This window comes from Pseudophryne corroboree, chromosome 12 (assembly GCF_028390025.1).
Source record: "Pseudophryne corroboree isolate aPseCor3 chromosome 12, aPseCor3.hap2, whole genome shotgun sequence".
NCBI classification, from domain to species: Eukaryota; Metazoa; Chordata; class Amphibia; order Anura; family Myobatrachidae; genus Pseudophryne; species Pseudophryne corroboree.
In genome coordinates this window covers 161,848,577-161,869,036 of record NC_086455.1, presented here as the reverse complement: position 1 = coordinate 161,869,036, position 20,460 = coordinate 161,848,577, and the positions used below count along the sequence as shown (strand labels likewise).

The 20,460-nt window shown below is 47.9% G+C and overlaps 2 long non-coding RNA genes across 2 annotated transcripts in view; one reads left to right on the top strand and one right to left on the bottom strand.

Annotated features, from left to right (window-relative positions):
• The window catches only part of LOC134980567 (uncharacterized), a 48,305-nt gene extending 39,536 nt beyond the window's left edge, over window positions 1-8,769 (top strand). Inside the window, exons 2-4 of the long non-coding RNA XR_010190433.1 lie at window positions 5,059-5,126; window positions 5,246-5,365; window positions 8,193-8,769. This is a non-coding gene — a long non-coding RNA (uncharacterized LOC134980567). The remainder of the gene's footprint in view (window positions 1-5,058; window positions 5,127-5,245; window positions 5,366-8,192) is intronic.
• The window catches only part of LOC134980568 (uncharacterized), a 132,453-nt gene extending 123,571 nt beyond the window's left edge, over window positions 1-8,882 (bottom strand). Inside the window, exon 1 of the long non-coding RNA XR_010190434.1 lies at window positions 8,646-8,882. This is a non-coding gene — a long non-coding RNA (uncharacterized LOC134980568). The remainder of the gene's footprint in view (window positions 1-8,645) is intronic.
• Window positions 8,883-20,460: the final 11,578 nt, after the last annotated feature.

Sequence of the window (20,460 nt, the reverse complement as noted above, 5' to 3'; positions counted from 1 at the left end):
ACAGAGATGGAAGTAATGTCGATGACGTGCGCAGTGCAGCGATTATGTGCCTATGTATAAATCGCATTGCGCGCGTTCCGCAATGGTCGTAGTATTTATTTGCAAAGCGACAGTCAGGGAGTGATTGAGGGCGGTAACGCAGGCGTGTCATAATCATTTTGGGGGCTTCACAGTTTGCGACTTCTATCCCATACACAAGTTGCATCTTCGTACACAAGTGGGGGGTCTCAGGCGCCTCCCGGCGGCTGCGACATTTGCATATATTCGCACAGCCATTGTGCACGGAATGGCAGCTACAAAGGCATTTGTGTACACCTCCGAATCAGGCCCTAGCGGCCAGCCGTTATGGAAGTACCAATCCCAGTATGTATTGCTAGCCGCAGGCATGCTGGGACAAGAAGTGTAGGGATGGCCATTGTGGGTTATCCATCGGTGGTCACCATCGATGGTACAATCGATTGATAATCTCGATGGTGTAAAAACATCTGTAGGCAAACCATCTATGGTTTTACCCATCGATGGTCACCCCTGCTTTACAGTAGAATGAAATGTGGGCCAATCAGACTCAGGGGCGTGGCTTCATTTGTGTCAGGGGCGGGGCTAAGCTCCATGCCCTGACACTTTGAGGAGAAGGAAAAAATATATATATTTGGTAGTACTGAACCATCGATGGCAGGAAACCATCTGGTTCTCCCCCATCGATGGTGAAAGTATTCTACATTGGTTATAGACCATCAATGATTTTGAATCATCGATGGTCAATTGCTATCCCTACAACAATGCTTGCCACAGGTTACTCAAGCCTGTGTTCTACCTGCCACAGTAGAGAGTAACATGGCTGAACTTATATTCCTACAACAGCCAGCTTCCTTTATTATAAGCGCACCAATGTGTATGAGAAACATGCCTGACACCCATATTAAATGATATACATTTTCCCAAATGAGATGCAGAACAGTGCTTTGCAGATTCCCATGACAAGGCCGCATAACTGCCACTTACACATAATTGTCCCCAACTCTCAATCTGTAGTAATGTATTTATTTTACCTCAGAGCGTCCTGATGTTGAAGCAAAGCAGCCCCCATTGTTTTACTTCTCGGCCTCTCCCAGGACCATTTATTATCATCAGGGGGACATAGGGCTGTAACACGGATGACTGGCCACTGGGGAGCCCATTACAGCGCTATCTAACACATTGCATTAGTTTCTGTTTCATTTAGGTCCCTGGAGGTAAAGTGTTGTTGCTTTAACCCCAATTAATGGAGTCATTAGCATACCAAAAACAATTAGGGATTGTGTTCCCCCAGCAGTATCCTGGCACAGTCTGGCACTGGCCTTCCATGTTATTTCTCACTTCAGTCAGATTCACTTAAGAAAACAGCAGACGCAACACCTGCCCCACTGGTGGCAAATCAGACGTTGTGCTTATTATTCTCCTTTGTTTATATATCGCCTGCATATTCCACTGCGCTGTACAACCAGGGAATGTTCACTCAGATTCACACCAGTCTCTGCACCAGTGGAGTTTACAATCTAGTTCTCCCCCAGATGCGTATATTAGTGAGACACTGAGGGCAGGATGTAAGACTGTAGAAGAAAGTCTGGTACCCGGAGGAAACCCATGTGCATACAAACTCCGCACAAATAACACCCTAGCTGGAATCATTCGCAAACACCAGAACTATGACACAGCGATACTAACTACTATTTCACTGTTCCGCTCCTTGCAGTAAGCAGGGGGGGGGGGGGGTTGGCCATAGGGCCCACCGGGAAGATTCCTGGTAGGCCGACGTGTCTGTGGGACCTATTTTGTGTGTTGTCATGTGGCCCCACCCCCCACATGACAGGCAGCCACCACACTCAGTACACTGCATTGTCTCCATTCATTCTGTTATTCCATTTCTGCAGTACAGCAACTCTGCCATCCAGTGATGCCGCCACGGCTACACGGTATGTTATACCTCTTGTGCTGCCCATGTCGGGCCACTTCTACAAAAATTTACAGGGTCACTTTTAGTTCCCAATCTGCGCTGGTCTCAGACACAAGTGCAGCACAAGATGCAAGGAAGGACGTAACTGCGTACAATGGGGGTCATTCCGAGTTGATCGCACGCTGCCGATTTTCGCTGCGCTGCGAGTAGGTCTCTACTGCGCATGCGTATGCACCGCAATGCTCACGCGCATCATACGGGTACAATGCGGATCGTTGCTGAGCTATGGATTTAACGAAGAATCCACACGCACAGCCGATCGCAAGAAGAAGTGGTAGGGAAAACGCAGGCGTGTCCGGGAGTTTGGAGGGCGGGTGTGTGACGTCAATTCCGGCACCAAAAAGACTGAAGTGATCGCAGCGGCTGAGTAAGTTCAGACCTACACTGAAACTGCACAAAATGTTTTTGTACCGCTCGGCTGCACAGGCGATCGCACACTTGCAAAGCGAAAATACACTCCCCCGTGGGCGGCGACTATGCGATTGCACGGCTGCTAAAAACAGCTAGCGAGCGATCAACTTGGAATGAGGGCCAGTGATCCCATCGCCCTCAACAGAACCCACCCCCATTCCTCAGGCCACACCCCCATTAGGGCTGCTTCCATAAAATTCCCAGGCTGGTTTTACATCCTAATCCGCCCCTGGCAGTAAGTGTATGATTTCTCTAGTCTAGGCTGCACTGGGAATTCCTATCTCCATTTTCTGGGTATTAAGAGGTCGTGGTCCACAAGAAAATTAGCCTATTGGGATGTGGAAATAAAATGGGGCTTTTACCCCAGTTTCGGGTCACTCCATGTGGAGTTACAATAGCTACAAAGATCTTTAATGGTCGCACAATCTGCCGTAATTGTAGGGCCAGACTATGCAAATTAGCATCAGTGCTTCTGGCTGTTAGGAGAGTCACAGAGACATTGCAAAGTGCAGTGGTTTCCAAACAGGAAACAATGACACTTTTATTAATGCGTCCGTGGAGACCCCAGCCACGCATCTAAGATGGCTACCCTACCACTGCATAAACGTTTGTGCTGCGGCACCATTAAAGGGAAATATTGACGCTATGCAGTTAATGTAGATTTCAAGTAATGATGTAGCGTGTACATTTTTTGCAGCTAACTGGGCCACAAATTAGGGAGGTTTAATGGATATGTATCGTGATAGTCCAGACATAATTCATAACAGAAAAGCACACTCTCACTCTCAACGCTTTTAAGATCTTGTTATAATAAAAATAAAAATGTGATAATGACGTGTGATAATCAAAAGAGTTTTTGTTTTTCTAAACTATACATGATAGAAAAATTCTAAAAACAGATATGGGGGTATATTCAGTTTTCAGGGGGAGATGTACTAAGCAGTGATAAAAGTGGAGAAGTGAGCCAGTGGAGAAGTTGCCCATGGCAACCAATCAGCATTGAAGTAACATTTATAATTTGCATACTATAAAAGTATACAGAGCAGCTGATTGGTTGCCATGGGCAACTTCTCCACTGGCTCACTTCTCTGCTTTTATCACTGCTTAGTACATGTCCCCCTTAGTCTTCAATTCTCAGCACAATTTTTTCAGTATTCATTATTGCTGCTAGGGAGGCCAATCCTGGGTCATTTTTTTCAATCTCGGGTATCGGGATTGAAAAATGGTCAATCTTGGGATACCCAGGATTGGTGTTTCCCTGTGTGGAGCGCCCCCCTCGCCCTGCCCCGACCAGCTCGCACACATAACTCACCATAGACCGGGGACGGGCGGGTAGGGAACATGAGCTGCTCCCAATGGTGTGTGACAGCGCAGCGTGACCTCTCACTGCACGTCACGCAGCTCTGGGGAGACGGGAGGAGGAAACCGGGCAGTGTCTGAGCGTCCTGAGGACGCTCAACGCTGATCCCTCAATCCCCGAGATTAGAGCTTCCAATCCTGGGATTGAATCCCGGACGTTTTTTGCGTTTTTGTGCCTAAACCCACCGATCCCGGAATTGGCCTCCCAAATTGCTGCCTAATAAATGTATCACTTCCAAAAAACTGCTCCTTTTGCGGAGATAGTTTTTAGGAAAGTGATAGTGATATTTCTTCTCATTGCCGGTCTATCCGGCTGCAGTCGCACTGCCAGTCTGCTCAATGTAGTGGCGGCCTCCGGGCTCCCCCACCAGTATGTTATTCCCAGAGAGGGATGCGGGAGACTTGCCCCCTTCCCCGGGGGGCCGGAAGTGCCACCCTAATTTCGGGAGCCTCCCGGCCTATCCTGAACAGTGGGCAAGTATGTACTGTAGAACAGAGGTTCTCAAACTCGGTCCTCTGGACCCCACACAAGTCACGTTCTGCAGGTGCACAGGTGTAGTCATTACTCACTGACATATTTTAAAACAGCCACAGGTGAAGTTCATTATTTCACTTGCGATTCTGTGAGGAGACCTGGAAAACATGAACTGTTTGGGGTCCTAAGGACCGAGTTAGAGAACCTGTGCTATAGAAGATTCATGACAGATTGGGACATGTACTAAGCAGTGATAAAAGTGGAGGAGTGAGCCAGTGGAGAAGTTGCCCATGGCAACCAATCAGCTGCTCCGTATACTATTATAGTATGCTCCGTATACTATTATAGTATGTCAATTATAAATGTTACGTCAATGCTGATTGGTTGCCATGGGCAACTTCTCCACTGGCTCACTTTTCCACTTTATCACTGCTTAATACATCTCCCCATAGACCCAATAAGATGCTTTGAGAGGGGGGGTTAGGGTTTGGCCCCACCGGGGGTAGGTTAGGGTTAGGCACTAAGGGGGGAGGGTTAGGGTTAAGCTGTAGGCAGGGGGGGGTTAGGTTTAGGCACCACCGGGGGGAGGTTAGGGTTAGGCACCAAGTGGGGGGCGGTTAAGGTTAGGGGGTAGGGGACAGGGGGGATCATACTTCCCCCCTGTCGGGATTTCAAATAACTGGATACCGACGTCAGTATTATGACCGCCGGGAAATCATTCTGAACTTCTATATAGACTTATAGTTGTATACTCTGTTTTCAGTATTTTATTCACATTTATATAATATTAATTTCTAACTTTTATTCCTGATCCGTTTAGGGCTCCACATTCCAAAAGGCCTAAAATTCAATCCATACGAAGAATGCGATGTTAACATGATATAGTCAGTGAGTTAAGTTACAAGATATTTCTTTTTAATAACCTTTTATTAAGATTAATGGCGCTTGTCCCTATGTTATAAACATAGTGGGTCAAGTTTTTTTGTACGCACTCAATTTGTCTTCAGGTTCCTCCATCCGTTATCTCACTGTCTTGCCGGCTGTTCGATCAATGCTTGTGTTCACGTCTTATAAGTCTAATGGGAGAAGACGATATTGCGGACAGGACCACACTGACGGCAAAGCTGGTAATATTTACTTATATGCTCGGTTATGAACGTGTACAGAAAATTACAGCTAGAATGGTATTTCTCCACATCGTCCTAATGTATTAAAGTACATGTTTTCCCAACGACATGCATGTCTGGATTTCTTTCCATGTTATTGTTATTTGTTCTTTGGGAACTAAACATAAATGTTCGAAAAGGGTGAAAACTACTGTTCAGGAAATTTTGTGCACACTGCCATTTATCTGCAAAAGGCCATTTCATATTTTATGTCGGTGTCTTCAATGAAATAAAGTACAGCGAACATTGGGGTTCATTCCGAGTTGTTCGCTAGCAGAAAATGTTCGCTGTGCAACGATGATGCAAAAAAACGGCACTTCTGCGCATGCGGCTCAATGCGCACGCGCAACGTACTTTCACAATGGCCGATGTAGTTTCACACAAGGTCTAGCGAAGTTTTTCAGTCGCACTGTGGCCGCAGAGTGATTGACATGAAAGGGGCGTTTCTGGGAGGCAACCGACCGTTTTCAGGGAGTGTTCAAAAAAACGCAGGCGTGCCAGGAAAAACGCAGGCGTGGCTGGGCAAATGCAGGGCATGTTCGTGACATCAAAACAGGAACTGAACAGTCTGAAGTGATCGCAAGCGCTGAGTAGGTCTGGAGCTATTCTGAAACTGCACAAAATAATTTGGTAGCCACTCTGCGATCCTTTCGTTCGCACTTCTGCTAAGCTAAGATACACTCCCAGTGGGAGGCGGCATAGCGTTTGCACGGCTGCTAATAACAGCAAGCGAGCGATCAACTCTGAATGACCACCATTATGCTAAATTGGCAACATACCAAAAAAATAAAACAGCCTGCTTTATTTTTACACTGCAATATTTAGATGTCAGTTTGAACACACCCCACCCAAATCTAACTCTATCTGCACATGTTACATCTGCCCCACCTGCAGTGCACATGGTTTTTCCCAACTGCTAACAAATTTACTGCTGAGATCAGATCTGAATAAGGCCCTTAGTGTCTATCTATTAGTCCGCACCCGAATATTTATGCGTTGAGCACATTTCAGTTCCTCCATCACTGCGCGTCTAAGTGTCGCTGAGCAGTAAAATATGAGGAGATATTTTTAGACGTTCTGCTTAATCTCTCTCCTGATAAGACTGAATTCCTGTGCCCTAAACCACGGTGATCCCTCACGTACGCTTATTCGCTGCTGCTGACAGCGGTCGCAAGGACGCAGGGAACGGGAGCAACGCCAGGTGAGACTACTAACTTGGAAAGCGGATATTTTATAATAAATGTCTATTCTTGATAAGGAAAGTAACAGATCTGACCAAACTAAAAGCTAATAAGTATGCAAAATAAAAAATCAATATTAGAACTCGATGACCTAGAAAAAAGTCTGCATAAATGAAGACTGGAAAACACTGCAAAGTGTAAAAAAGAAAAAGAAAAACAACAGCTCAGCAATGGTATGTGACGCACAATACAACAAAGATTCGATTGCTTAGCAATATATATACGTGACTAATAAAGGGGCTTAGCATAAGCTGGGTCACCTCGGTGTCTGCCCATCCCATCCACTAACATGCCCCCTACTGGTACCCATACATGCCAGCCACCCTCTGTTGTCAGTCACATGTTGCACAGAAATACCCACAACTGTCATGTATATATATTGTACAGAGATACCCAGGCACGTCTGGTAATTCATTGCAGATACCTCCACTGCCAATGATCCATTGCACTGAGATACCCCTACTGCCAGATACCTCCTATGCCATACAGTATGCTGTAAAGTACTTCTGCCACCCATACATATCACAGTGATGCCCGGCTCCAATTGCCACCCATACATTGAACAGTGATACCCCCCCCCCCCCATTGCTAACAATCTATTAAACAGAGATGCCCTCCATTGCCACCCATATATCGGACAGAGATAACTGTCTATGCAACAGTGGGCGGGATATATCACATACATCGCCACCCCTCGCCGCCTGTCATATGTGTACTAACATATGTGATCAATATCGCAATGCGGTGACGGAGGCCCCCCGTGATACCTGTGAGGTGATGTGCGGGGGGTCTCGGTCACCTCCCCGGGCTCTTCACCTGCTCCCCTGCCGGGAAGCAGCAGCAGGCTGTCTCCGGCGTCTCCTTCTCCCCCCTGCAGCCGGAAGGACCTCCGGCTGCGTTGCTAGGAGGAAGAGGAAATTACCTTCCGGGTCCAGGGAGGGGGGTCGGCGTCTGCGGCGGGTTGCGTTGGCCAGCGATAAGAAGCCCATAGGATTCTATAGGGTATCGCCATTCAAAGATGGCGATACCCTGTGCGACGAAAATGCTGGAGTTGGGTGTTTGTACATACGAAAATGCGAGTAAACCCCTGAAAACAGGGGTTTTATTGCATTTTCCCTTTAGTACATCCCGCCCAATGTGATTGACAGCGGCAGGCGGTCGCAGGGCGGCTACGTGGTGTTGGGGGGGGGGGGGGAGCAGGAAAATTTTTGGGGCGGCTGCGTGATGTCACACGCAGTGGCTCCGATTAAAAAAATGGCAGCTAACCGCCTGACAATCTAATTGCGGACGCATCGGGAGGCGGATGCTGGGCGGCCCCCGGCACTTGAGGAGAAGGACGCAGATCTTGCTGCGTATGCTCCATCTCTGGATAAGGTCCTTAGTGCACAAAGATATCCAGACCCAAACACCCAGATCCTGCGCGGCAAGAAAGCGGAAAACGTTTCTTTAAATGAAAAGTCACCAGCGTGCCGGAACGAAAGCCGCGCGTGAGAGCATGATAGCATTTGCTTTTAATAAAAATATGTTTTTGTTTTTTTGCATTTTAGGCCGAAACCAATTACACAGAGTATGAGAAAAAGAAGAAGAAAAAAGTCAGAGATCTCTGAATAACCTTTCGCAACATGTGTTTTACCCACATCTCTGTTGGCTTTGCACACAACCAGCATGTGCATTTTAATTAAAATGTCCTTAAACGTAATTTGATTTTTTTTTTGTTCCCCCTTTCTCGGAGTCCACATCTTAATCATCAGCACAGCACCTGACACAACAAACTCTCCCTGCTTCCACACGCAGCATCGCAAAGCCATTTACAGGGCTGCAATATAGAAGAAATATTGCAAATGAAAGGACCTGAAAACGCAGTCTCTCTCTACAGTAACGGGTACAGCTGTAACCACATGCTGCTGACATTAGGCCTAAGACGCCAAATGACCGGGGTTATAGCGGTTTAAAACAGATTAACCCAGGGAGCAAGAACCGCCTCTGCACTATAAACTTACAGCTAAATCCAGACGCTTTCTGCTTTCTCCTCGGCCTTGACGTTTGTTCATGTAAATTCTTCAGAGACTTAAGACGAATGTTTATCTCGATAGATTAATGGCGATAGGAGTGTAAGTGGTTTCCATAAAGGAGTTATATACTTGTACAGCAGTTTGACTAAGTGCTTTCTAAGACTTTATTTGCATACTGGAGGCTGGAGGTTGGCCCAGCTGGTGTCCTTCACCTTTCCCAAGGAAATGTCTGAGGGAACAGAGAGCAAGTTATGGTGAAGTGTAGTATTTTGAAGGGGGAAAAAAGGGAATGGGTTTGATTATTGATCCCATTTATACGACTCCTTGTCAAGTTTTATTACCTTTCTTCTTGGGCAACCAAGTAGGGTCTGGTCACTTGGCCTGGTCCACTAACACCAGGGCCGCCGCTGGGGGAAGGGGGGGGGGGGGGGTACTGGGGGCACAGCTGTCCCGGCCACGGCCTCTCTGACAGAGAGGGGAGGGCCCGGGCAGCTTATGTCGCTGTCTCCCCAACTTCTTACCCCCGTCGCCATTCGTCCATGTCCGCACGCAGCAATCTATTGAAAACGCCCCTCCATGAGGAGAAAGTTATTAAAGATACTAGCGGCCTCCTCTAGTATCGTTAATAACTGTCTCCTCTGAATCGGTGGCCATTTTGGGAGGGATGTTTTCAACAGATTAAAGCTGGCAGGGGAGAACAGTGGCCCCTGCCGGGATGACAGACCCGCAGCGGCAGCAGTGGCTTGGGGGGGGGGGGGATCCCTTAACAATGAGCAGAACCCCTGACAAGTAGCAGGTACTGGGCATAATATGCGACAAGGGCATTACTGTGTGGCTCATAATATGGTGCAAGGGGCATAATTTGGTGTTTCTCCATATGTACATAGGAATTATTTTTTAAAACTATATATTTATTTTTAATTAATTTCTTTAAATATATATATATATATATATATATGTGTGTATATATATTTATTTATAAAAAAATTGGGGGAGGGGGAGTGGGGGACTGCCTATTTTGTCAGTCCCGGGCCCCTCAATTTCTGATAGCAGACCTCACTAACATCGTACGTTTAAGCTTTTCCCATCTACCTAGGACATCGGACATGCACCATTGGCGAAGTGACAGCCTTACTGGTTTGGTGGGCACGACCTCGGTTAAGGGGCGGTGGTCTGTCATCTCGGTGGAAAATTTGGAAGGTATGGTTCGCGTGAGGGACAGGAGATTGTGATGGTTTTACACCTGGCAGCAGTTATGCAGCCAGAATTCAGTCTGTCAATTCTCCCAGAAAAGTTGACATCACTCACGAAGAATCAGCTGTTTCGGAGTGGTAATATAAATTACATCATTGGTTTTGCACGCAGCGCTAATGTAGAGAGACAAGCTGCAGAGACAGGCAGCGGGGCCAAAGTCAGTCTATGACAGGCAGCGGGGACACACAGACAGTGACAGGCAGCGGGGCCAAAGTCAGTCTATGACAGGCAGAGGGGACACACAGACAGTGACAGGCAGCGGGGCCAAAGTCAGTCTATGACAGGCAGCGGGGACACACAGACAGTGACAGGCAGCGGGGCCAAAGTCAGTCTATGACAGGCAGAGGGGACACACAGACAGTGACAGGCAGCGGGGCCAAAGTCAGTCTATGACAGGCAGAGGGGACACACAGACAGTGACAGGCAGCGGGGCCAAAGTCAGTCTATGACAGGCAGAGGGGACACACAGACAGTGACAGGCAGCGGGGCCAAAGTCAGTCTATGACAGGCAGAGGGGACACACAGACAGTGACAGGCAGCGGGGCCAAAGTCAGTCTATGACAGGCAGAGGGGACACACAGACAGTGACAGGCAGCGGGGCCAAAGTCGGTCTATGACAGGTAGAGGGGACACACAGACAGTGACAGGCAGTGGGGCCAAAGTCAGTCTATGACAGGCAGAGGGGACACACAGACAGTGACAGGCAGCAGGGCCAAAGTCAGTCTATGGCAGGCAGAGGGGACACACAGACAGTGACAGGCAGTGGGGCCAAAGTCAGTCTATGACAGGCAGCGGGGACACACAGACAGTGACAGACAGCGGGGCCAAAGTCAGTCTATGACAGGTAGAGGGGACACACAGACAGTGACAGACAGCGGGGCCAAAGTCAGTCTATGACAGGCAGAGGGGACACACAGACAGTGACAGGCAGCGGGGCCAAAGTCAGTCTATGACAGGCAGAGGGGACACACAGACAGTGACAGTCAGCGGGGCCAAAGTCAGTCTATGACAGGCAGAGGGGACACACAGACAGTGACAGGCAGCGGGGCCAAAGTCGGTCTATGACAGGCAGCGGGGACACACAGACAGTGACAGACAGCGGGGCCAAAGTCAGTCTATGACAGGTAGAGGGGACACACAGACAGTGACAGACAGCGGGGCCAAAGTCAGTCTATGACAGGCAGCGGGGACACACAGACAGAGACAGACAGCGGGGCCAAAGTCAGTCTATGACAGGCAGCGGGGACACACAGACAGAGACAGGCAGAGAGGTGTGACAGGTAGCAGGGACAGAGACAGTGACAGGCAGAGAGGTGTGACAGGCAGCGGGGCCAAAGTCAGACGACATTAGGTAGTGGGACACAAAGAGACCGTGACAGGTAGTAGTGACACATAGTGACAGCGTGATAGGCAGTGGGGACACAGAGACAATGACAGGCAGAGGGGACCCACAAAGACAGCGACAGGCAGTGAGGACACAAAGAGATAGAGACAGGCAGCAGGGCCATAGTGAGACTATGACAGACAGTGGGGACACACAGGCAGTGACAGGCAGTGTGGATGCACAGAGACAGTGACAGGCAGTGTGGATGCACAGAGACAGTGACAGGCAGTGTGGATGCACAGAGACAGTGACAGGCAGCAGGGACACAGTCTAAGACAGCAGGGACAAATGGTCACAGGCACACAGAAAGGCAGTGGGGACACAAAGAGGCAGTAATAAGCTGCAGGGACACAGAGAGGCAGTGATAAGCTGCAGGGACACAGAGAGGCAGTGATAAGCTGCAGGGACACAGAGAGGCAGTGACAAGCTGCAGGGACACAGAGAGGCAGGGACAGGCAGCAGGGACACAGAGAGGCAGTGACAAGCTGCACAGAGAGGCAGTGGGGACACAGAGAGGCAGTGATAAGCTGCGGGGTCCCAGAGAGGCAGTGATAAGCTGCGGGGTCCCAGAGAGGCAGTGATAAGCTGCGGGGTGCCAGAGAGGCAGTGGGGACACAGAGAGGCAGTGATAAGCTGCAGGGACACAGAGAGGCAGTGGGGACACAGAGAGGCAGTGATAAACTGCGGGGTCCCAGAGAGGCAGTGATAAGCTGCGGAGTCCCAGAGAGGCAGTGATAAGCTGCGGGGTCCCAGAGAGGCAGTGATAAGCTGCAGGGACACAGAGAGGCAGTGATAAGCTGCGGGGTCCCAGAGAGGCAGTGATAAGCTGCGGGGTCCCAGAGAGGCAGTGATAAGCTGCGGGGTCCCAGAGAGGCAGTGGGGACACAGAGAGGCAGTAATAAGCTGCAGGGACACAGAGAGGCAGTGGGGACACAGAGAGGCAGTGATAAGCTGCAGGGACACAGAGAGGCAGTGGGGACACAGAGAGGCAGTGATAAGCTGCAGGAACACAGAGAGGCAGTGACAGACAGCAGGGACACAGAAAAATAGTGACAAGCTGCGGGGCCAGAGAGAGGCAGGGGCAGGCAGCGGGGACACCGAGAGGCAGGGAGCAGGGACACAGAGGCAGGGACAGGCAGCGGGGACACAGAAAGATAGTGACAATCTGCGGGGACAGAGAGAGGCAGGGGCATGCAGCGGAGACACAGAGAGGCAGGGACAAACAGTGGTGACACATAGAGACAGGGGCAGGCAGTGGGGACACAGAGAGGCAGGCACAGGCAGTGGGTACACAGAGTGGCAGTGACAGGCAGTAGGGACACAGAGTGGCAGTGACAGGCAGCAGGGACACAGAGTGGCAGTGACAGGCAGCAAGGACACAGAAAGACTGTGACAAGCTGCGGGGACAGAGAGAGGCAGGGGCAAGCAGCGGGGACACAGAGAGGCAGGGACAGGCAGTGGGGACACAGTGACAGGCAGTGGGGACACAAAGAGGCAGGGACAGGCAGTGGGGACACAGACAGGCAGTGACAGGCAGAAGGGACACAGAGAGACAGGGGCAGGCAGTGGGGACACACAGGGACAGGCAGCGGGGACCCAGAGAGGCAGGGACAGGCAGTGGGGACACAGAGAGGCAGGGACAGGCAGCGGGGACCCAGAGAGGCAGGGACAGGCAACGGGGACCCAAAGAGGCAGGGACAGGCAGCAGGGACACAGAGAGGGAGGGACAGGCAGCGGGGACACAGAGAGGCATGGACAGGCAACGGGGACACAGAGAGGCAGGGACAGGCAGCAGGGACACAGAGAGGCAGGGACAGGCAGCGGGGACACCGAGAGGCAGGGACAGGTAGTGGGGACATAGAGAGGCAGGGACAGGCAGCGGGGACATAGAGAGGTAGGGACAGGCAACGGGGACACAGAGAGGCAGGGACAGGCAGCAGGGACACAGAGAGGCAGGGACAGGCAGCGGGGACACCGAGAGGCAGGGACAGGTAGTGGGGACATAGAGAGGCAGGGACAGGCAGCGGGAACACAGAGGCAGGAACAGGCAGTGGGGACACAGAGAGGCAGGGACAGGCAGTGGGGACACAGAGAGGCAGGGACAGGCAGCAGAGATAAAGAGAGGCAGGGACAGGCAGTGGGGACACATAGAGGCAGGGACAGGCACCGGGAACATAGAGAGGCAGGGACAGGCAGTGGGGACACAGAGAGGCAGGGACAGGCACCGGGAACATAGAGAGGCAGGGACAGGCAGTGGGGACACAGAGAGGCAGGGACAGGCAGCGGGAACACAGAGAGGCAGGAACAGGCAGTGGGGACACATAGAGGCAGGGACAGGCAGTGGAGACGCATAGAGGCAGGGACAGGCAGTGGGGACACCGAGAGGCAGGGAGCAGGGACACACACATATAGCACAGCAACATTGTGAAAAGCACAGTACCAGGACTAAGCATCCCTGTTGAAAATTGCATACAGTGGGATTAGGTGGTGATGATGATATATTTATTAATGGTCCCCTGCCACCATATACTATATTCTTTTACTCTGTTGACAATGCTAAATTCCTTTGTCGTATAAACAACCCTTTATGAAGTCTAAGAACACTGTACGCTGTTTACTTAAGAAGTACCGTATGGGTACACTAGTTGCGTAACGATCGCTCAGCCGTAGGCGAGACGCTCAAGCGTCACATTCGCTCACGGCCCAGAGATCACAGGACAGCACGTTATTGGCTATGACTAGAGTAATGATTCGCTATGGCGTAGCGGACGCTCGAGACCACGAGGAGATCACCAGCGGCGCAGACGCTCACAACGCTATACCTTTATGTCTAAACCTTTTATCAATGTAATACACGGAATACCTTAATGTGAATACAGGGTGTAAGTGCAACCTTGTGTACCCTGTCTAACTACAAAGCTGCTTGAGCGTCACCGACGCTCAAGTGAACACAACACTATGAGAAAATACACAGATACCTGTTTAGGGTCCAAAGCCTATTATCTGTATTATAACTATTATACTTGCAAAAAGAATCACAGTACAAATGATACACTACAATATAACAGAGACTTCCTAACCAAAATACAATACTATCTAATACAATTCAATACTAGTCTAGGGGAGATGTGAGAGAAAAGAGAAAGGAGAGAGAGAGAGAGAGATGGAGAGAGATGAGAGAAATTGGCTCACAGTAAGACAATGATTACGGAGAGAAACTTACGCACAAGGGTAAACGATCGCATGCGCCTGGACATCCAGCACCCGATTTTCAGCAATGAGAACCGTTGAAGAGTGAGAGCTGGATGTGGTCGGCCTGCCTATTTATGCCCCACACACAATGCAATCTCATAGTCCCTACAATCCCATTGTCCATTGGACGTCGGAATTCGGCCCTGCATCATAACAAAAGGTCATAGGTTGATTCATACAGGTGGGCTGTGACGATTTCAAACAGCTCAGGTGGGTGGGAAACTAGGTTTCCCGCCGCATACCGGAGTATGAGTAAATAATAGAAATGGACATAAACTTCTTATGTCCATAACTATTCGCACGAGCGATTAATACGCTCCAAACCAACACCGGAATATTGCTAATTAAATACTCTTCCGATGGGTACCAAACACTGCTGCATGACTCTTGTTAGACCCTTCCTACGATACAAAGAGGGATTCCTCAGCTCAGGGACATTCTATATTAACCAAACTTTCAGAATCTATCAAAGGGACCATGATCTACAAACTACATTAATTGTGAAAATATCTAAAAAATGAGTCGCACGCTACGACTACATAAACTCTACCGTAAATACGCATACCGTGCGCCCGCGGGTGCACGCTATTGCGGGTATGCGCCTTCACGGGAGAGTGTACGCATGCGCAGCGCAGACCAGTGTGCGGTGCAAATATGGCAACGTGCATAGAGACATTTTTCTGACTTTGACAGTCCACCCTTTGGCAGTCAATAATAACTGCCACCTTCTAAAACATTTCAAAAGGAGAAAAATATATGTCAGGGGTTAATTCATTTCCATGGTTGGGTGAGGGAGGAGAGAGGAGTAGGTGTGAAGAGGGTATGACCTAGTGTGATAGCAGAAGCATGTGTGTATGAGTCCATGTTTGGAGGGTCATGTATCATCGTGCCGTACGTGTTGTAAATCAAGCTTCGAGGTATTGCGAAGTATACATTTGAATTCCTTCTTATCCCGTGGTACGGGTCTGTGGATGGGCTGTCAAACTTTACCAAGCTCATTTCGGCTTTCAGTTGTAACAAAATGGGGATGCACATTTTAGTTGATGATACATGAATGGGGGAGGTATGTGGTTGCTGATATCTGTGCCTGTATTCCCTATCGTCTATGTGTGTCATTACCTGAGGGTTGTAGAGATGAAGATAAAGAACACTTATGGAAAATGCAATGATATTCTATGTCAGGGAAATGTACATCTGTCGTTGAAGTTGTGTTCGGTATCTGTTGAGAGTCGTCTTCTTTGCGCTGTATTGCTCCTTGGGCATGAGCAAATAGCTTTGTCAGTGCCATCAGATTTACAAAAAATGTTGGGCTAGCGTGAGTTTAAAAATACTAGGGAAACTGGGGATCCATGGCAAAGTTCATCAAGTGTCCATATCATAGGTTGTCAAAACTTCATCTTTGGTGCTTGTCTGTTGTCTGTATAGCGTCTAGTCAACTTCCTCGTCCAAGGGGGTCTTTTTATCTTGGAGAAAAGCAGAAAAACAGGTGAAAGAAACGGACCGTATAATCGCATTTTCATCACATTCTGGTTTCTATCATTGGGTCATAAATCAAATCCAGGTTAATTACAGTTTCCTCACTCCTCAAGCTCATCACTTTTGTACTTTGTTTGCACCTCATTAAAGCCTGCCTGCATCTAAATATCAATCCAATCGATATAACGACACCCAAGATACATAGTAGAAACTTTCCAACATCCATTATGACTCCTTGAGCCCAGTCTCCCAAACCGGAGAACCAATTTCGCGGGTTCAACCATGACACCCAACCAGTCAGCTCATTACCTACAGCAGCAAGGGTGAGATTGTGTTTTCGACGAAATTCCCACTTCAATTGGAGAATATCGTCCATCTTTTGGTCTATGACCTCTACCGGATCCTCGGTGCTATTTGTGATATACGTGCAACACTTTATGCCGTACTGTGTTGCCAATGTAACACAATATCCGCCTGTTACTGCTGTAAGATAATTAAGAACCATCCTATGCTGAACTAGTTCTGTTTTATAAGCTTGAAGTTCTCTTCCAGTGTATCTAAACGTGTCATCATACATTTCAGTGATATTATCTAACAAATTGGCGAGTGCGGAAATGTATTTATAGTTCATCACTCCTCGAGCGGTGCGAGTGAAATCTAACGCTACCAGAACCTGAATCCCGGTGGATTCATGGATAAGATCAGAGGCCGGATGCTCTAACCTTTCTGACAGTTGTCTTTTAACTCGGTGCTCGTAATGAGTGTGAGTATAAGGAGCTTGGGCACCACGGTGTATGTCCTTCATTTTGTCATGTGTAACAGTCATCACTTCAGGCAATACTTTTCCAATATAACACAATCCTTCAGAGTTTGGGGCAAGCCACTTGTACGCCTTTCTCCCGCATATGAAATATGCATCATCGGGGAGAACATATGGGACGGAGAAGGACATTACCATGTTACAAACCTTCCAGGTGAAATCTCCTGACCCTAATTCTTCCATCTGCTTAATGCACGTATCAGTTTGTACGATATGTGCACAGTATCCTGGTGATACCTCTCCAACTCTAGTAATCCTATTTCCTAAGGTATATCGATACCGGAAAGATTTTCCTCTACTGGCTATGTGGCGTACAAGCTCTGTATCTGTAGGCATTCTATCTGCTCTGTGTGAAAAGGTCATGGTAAGGTTGCTCCATGACACTTCCCAATTTCCCGGCTTACGGGGATTGGAGATATTAAAACATAAGAGGGACCTATCCACATGGTATTGGTGGAGCTTCAAACTAGGAGGGCTGGAGATGTTAAATCTCCGGTCCACCGGTCTCCCACCCCTTAGCTCAAGTACCTCCCCTAACGTTAAAGGAAATGGTACTAGCCCTGATTTGCTATGACCCTGAGGTACTTGAGAGCATACCCAACAATCTGTTTGGTTTAATACGTTACCCACTAAGGAGTGATAGTCACTCAATGGATGCTGGTCCATATGGATATTAAGACTGGATTGGCATTTCTTTATGCATCCATCTTCAACCATTGTCACAGAGCCTACAGATACAGTTTTTCTTTTTGAACTAACAATCCTTCAAAGAAAATGTTTACAGATAACATGGTTGTTAGATCGTGCCCGGTACTCGCCTTTGCTTGGTGATTGGGTTGCTATTGGAAATTTACACCTCCATCTCAGTCATTAGAACCTTTCTGGATCCTTTATCGACCTCACCGGTACTTTCACCGAAACAGACTGCTCTGGTCAACATCATGGTCAACAGGAAAATCCATATCACAGTCTCTTGGGGCAAGTCCATCTTACAGGAGGAGAAAGGAAGACATTTTGTAAAGGGGGTATAAGAAAATCAGTTTGAGGGGGAGAGAACTCGTTACGATAATAAGTTCTCTCGTCTTGTTGTTCTTCTTGTTCTGCTGTCCTCTCAAAGGTGCTGTCTCTCAGTCTTCCAAACGAACATTCTGGTGATGCAATATTCCTTCCTAACCGGCGATCTTTCTGTAAGGAGCAAAAATCTGGCATTACCATTGGTCCAACTGAGGGGTGACATACCCTCTTTAAACCATGAAAACATGAGTGGGAAGATAGAGACAACAAAAAAAAAAAAAGAGATAGAGAACAATTCTTGTGCATATATACATTACATAACTCGACAATAACCATCAATAAGAAAAGAGAGATAAAACATTTTTAAACATTGTCAACATTAAGAAAACATTGTTAGCATTAGAAAAACATTGTCAGACTTATTAGGCTGTCATATCTATGTGTCTAATGGTCTCCTTGGGCAGTCCCTTCCCACCAGCACCTGCATTACTCCACTGTCTGTATCTGGCCAGAAATACATTGTGGCGGAGGTCATGCTGGGGTTTGGTAGACTTCTGCAAGGACCAAGTGGATATGCAATGTGTGAATTCTTACCACTACTCGTCAGAGATGGGGATAGAGAGAGAGAGAAAAAAAAAAAACATTTTTCACAAATACATTTACAACTTTTCACCTGGTCATTCCTGTGTCTTCAGTGAATGACCTCCCACTTTAATTAACCGTTACCTCAGGCTTGCCTCCATTCCTAATAATCACTTTTCTTGCCTATGTGATCCCTGATTATAATGGTGTGTATTGTAATTTTGCTCATTTCTTGGTCTAGGGGGTCTAACTTTATGTGGGTTATTACAGTTGTTGGCATAATGCCCTTCTCTTCTACAATTGTAACAAATCCTTGGCTTTCTCCATGTGCTAGGGGCCTGGGGTTCCGGTCGACTTGATGCATTCTCTAGTGCTTGGATGTTCAGTGTCATCAACCGCTCTCCCTGCGCTTCCCTGGTTCTTTTGATATTTCGGTCATGCTCGATAGCGGACTCTCTTAATGCCGCAACCGAGATACCTCTCCAATGAGGTATTGAGGTTTGTACCCTAATTTTTAGTGTGTCTTTCAAGTTGCTCGCTAATACGGACACAGCTACCTCTCTGTGGTGTACATTAGTTTCAATGTCATCTATACCAGTGTACCTAGCCATATCCTGCAGAGCCCGGTGAAAATACTCTTCTGCGGATTCACCTTCTTTTTGTCTTATTGTATAGATTTTATTCCACTTTACTACTGTAGGAAAATATTCTTTCAACTGTAGATTGATTCTTTTTACATTATCTTGGTTATACTTGTTTGTTAGTGGCACTTCCTCATCTAGCTTACAATCAGTGATAAATTTCAATGAATCAACATCGGGGGGTAAACATGCCCTCAAAACTGTCCTCCAATCTTTGTTACTTGGCTCTGCAGTATGTCCTAGCACTCTAATGTATTTTTGACAAGCAACTAAGTCTTTCCTGGGATCAGGAAATTCAGACAGAATTGCTCTTAATTCTGTTCGGGAAAAAGGGCAGTACATGGCGATGTTCCTGACAGGAGTGATTCCTGAAGAGTCAGTTTCCCCATTTGGTACTGCAATTACCCTAACAGGATTAAGTCCAGTAATGTCATTCTGAATTGATTCTATGATATAAGGTACATTTGTTTGTGCGTGATGTATAATACCATACATACCTGTGGACACGACCTCACCTGACCCTCCATTAGGGGGTTTGATTACAGTTTTTACCGATTGGGTCGCGTCCACCTGGATGTCTTGTGTGATGGCTTCTGGAGGAGGTGCCGACATCGTTCTGGGTTCACTTTCTTGTTGGTGTTCCTGAGGAAAGTTTAACATGGGGTGCGACTTGCATGGGTTAATAGTTGTACATTCAACAGCATTACAATTAGTATTGTTACATTTATCACACTTATTCTTATCATCTATACTACAGTTGCTAAGAGCATTTTTATTGTTCACCCTTGTGCTTCTCTCCGCAACCACAATCCCCTCCATTGCCATCTCTCCCCTCTCAAGATGAAAGTTAGGTAAGTAAGTTACATTTCTTTGCATTTCACCCTCCTGTTGCCATATCTGTAAACAATCATAATGCTTGATTCGTCTCTTTGCTGATTTGATGAGACATATCCTTCGCCTTAAATTACGCAACACCTCTGAGTCAAAACTACCTATCCCGGGAAATGGTGCCTTATCCCCCGCAGTCATTCGTGTCCATTCATCACAAAAGGTCTCAGAGTGGGGACCATATTTCCCCCACATTACTAACCGAGCAGACCCTCGGGGTCTGCAAGCCTCTGGAGTCTGAATCCTGACCTCCGACCGTCTCTGTGTTGTGCACTTGGCTGCCATTGTGGACCTTTTTAACACAGAAAAACTTCCTAAAATGCACCAAACACAGAACTTCGTTGGAAATCCTTAAAGCTCTTCCACTGAACTTCTTCTGCTCCGGGTATCCCCGTTCCGCCTTCTAGCAGACACGTGTAGCCGTTGCAGGCCCTATCTCTAGAGATTTTCCTGAGAAAATTCCCTTCCTTTTTCTTTTACACAAATCACGCT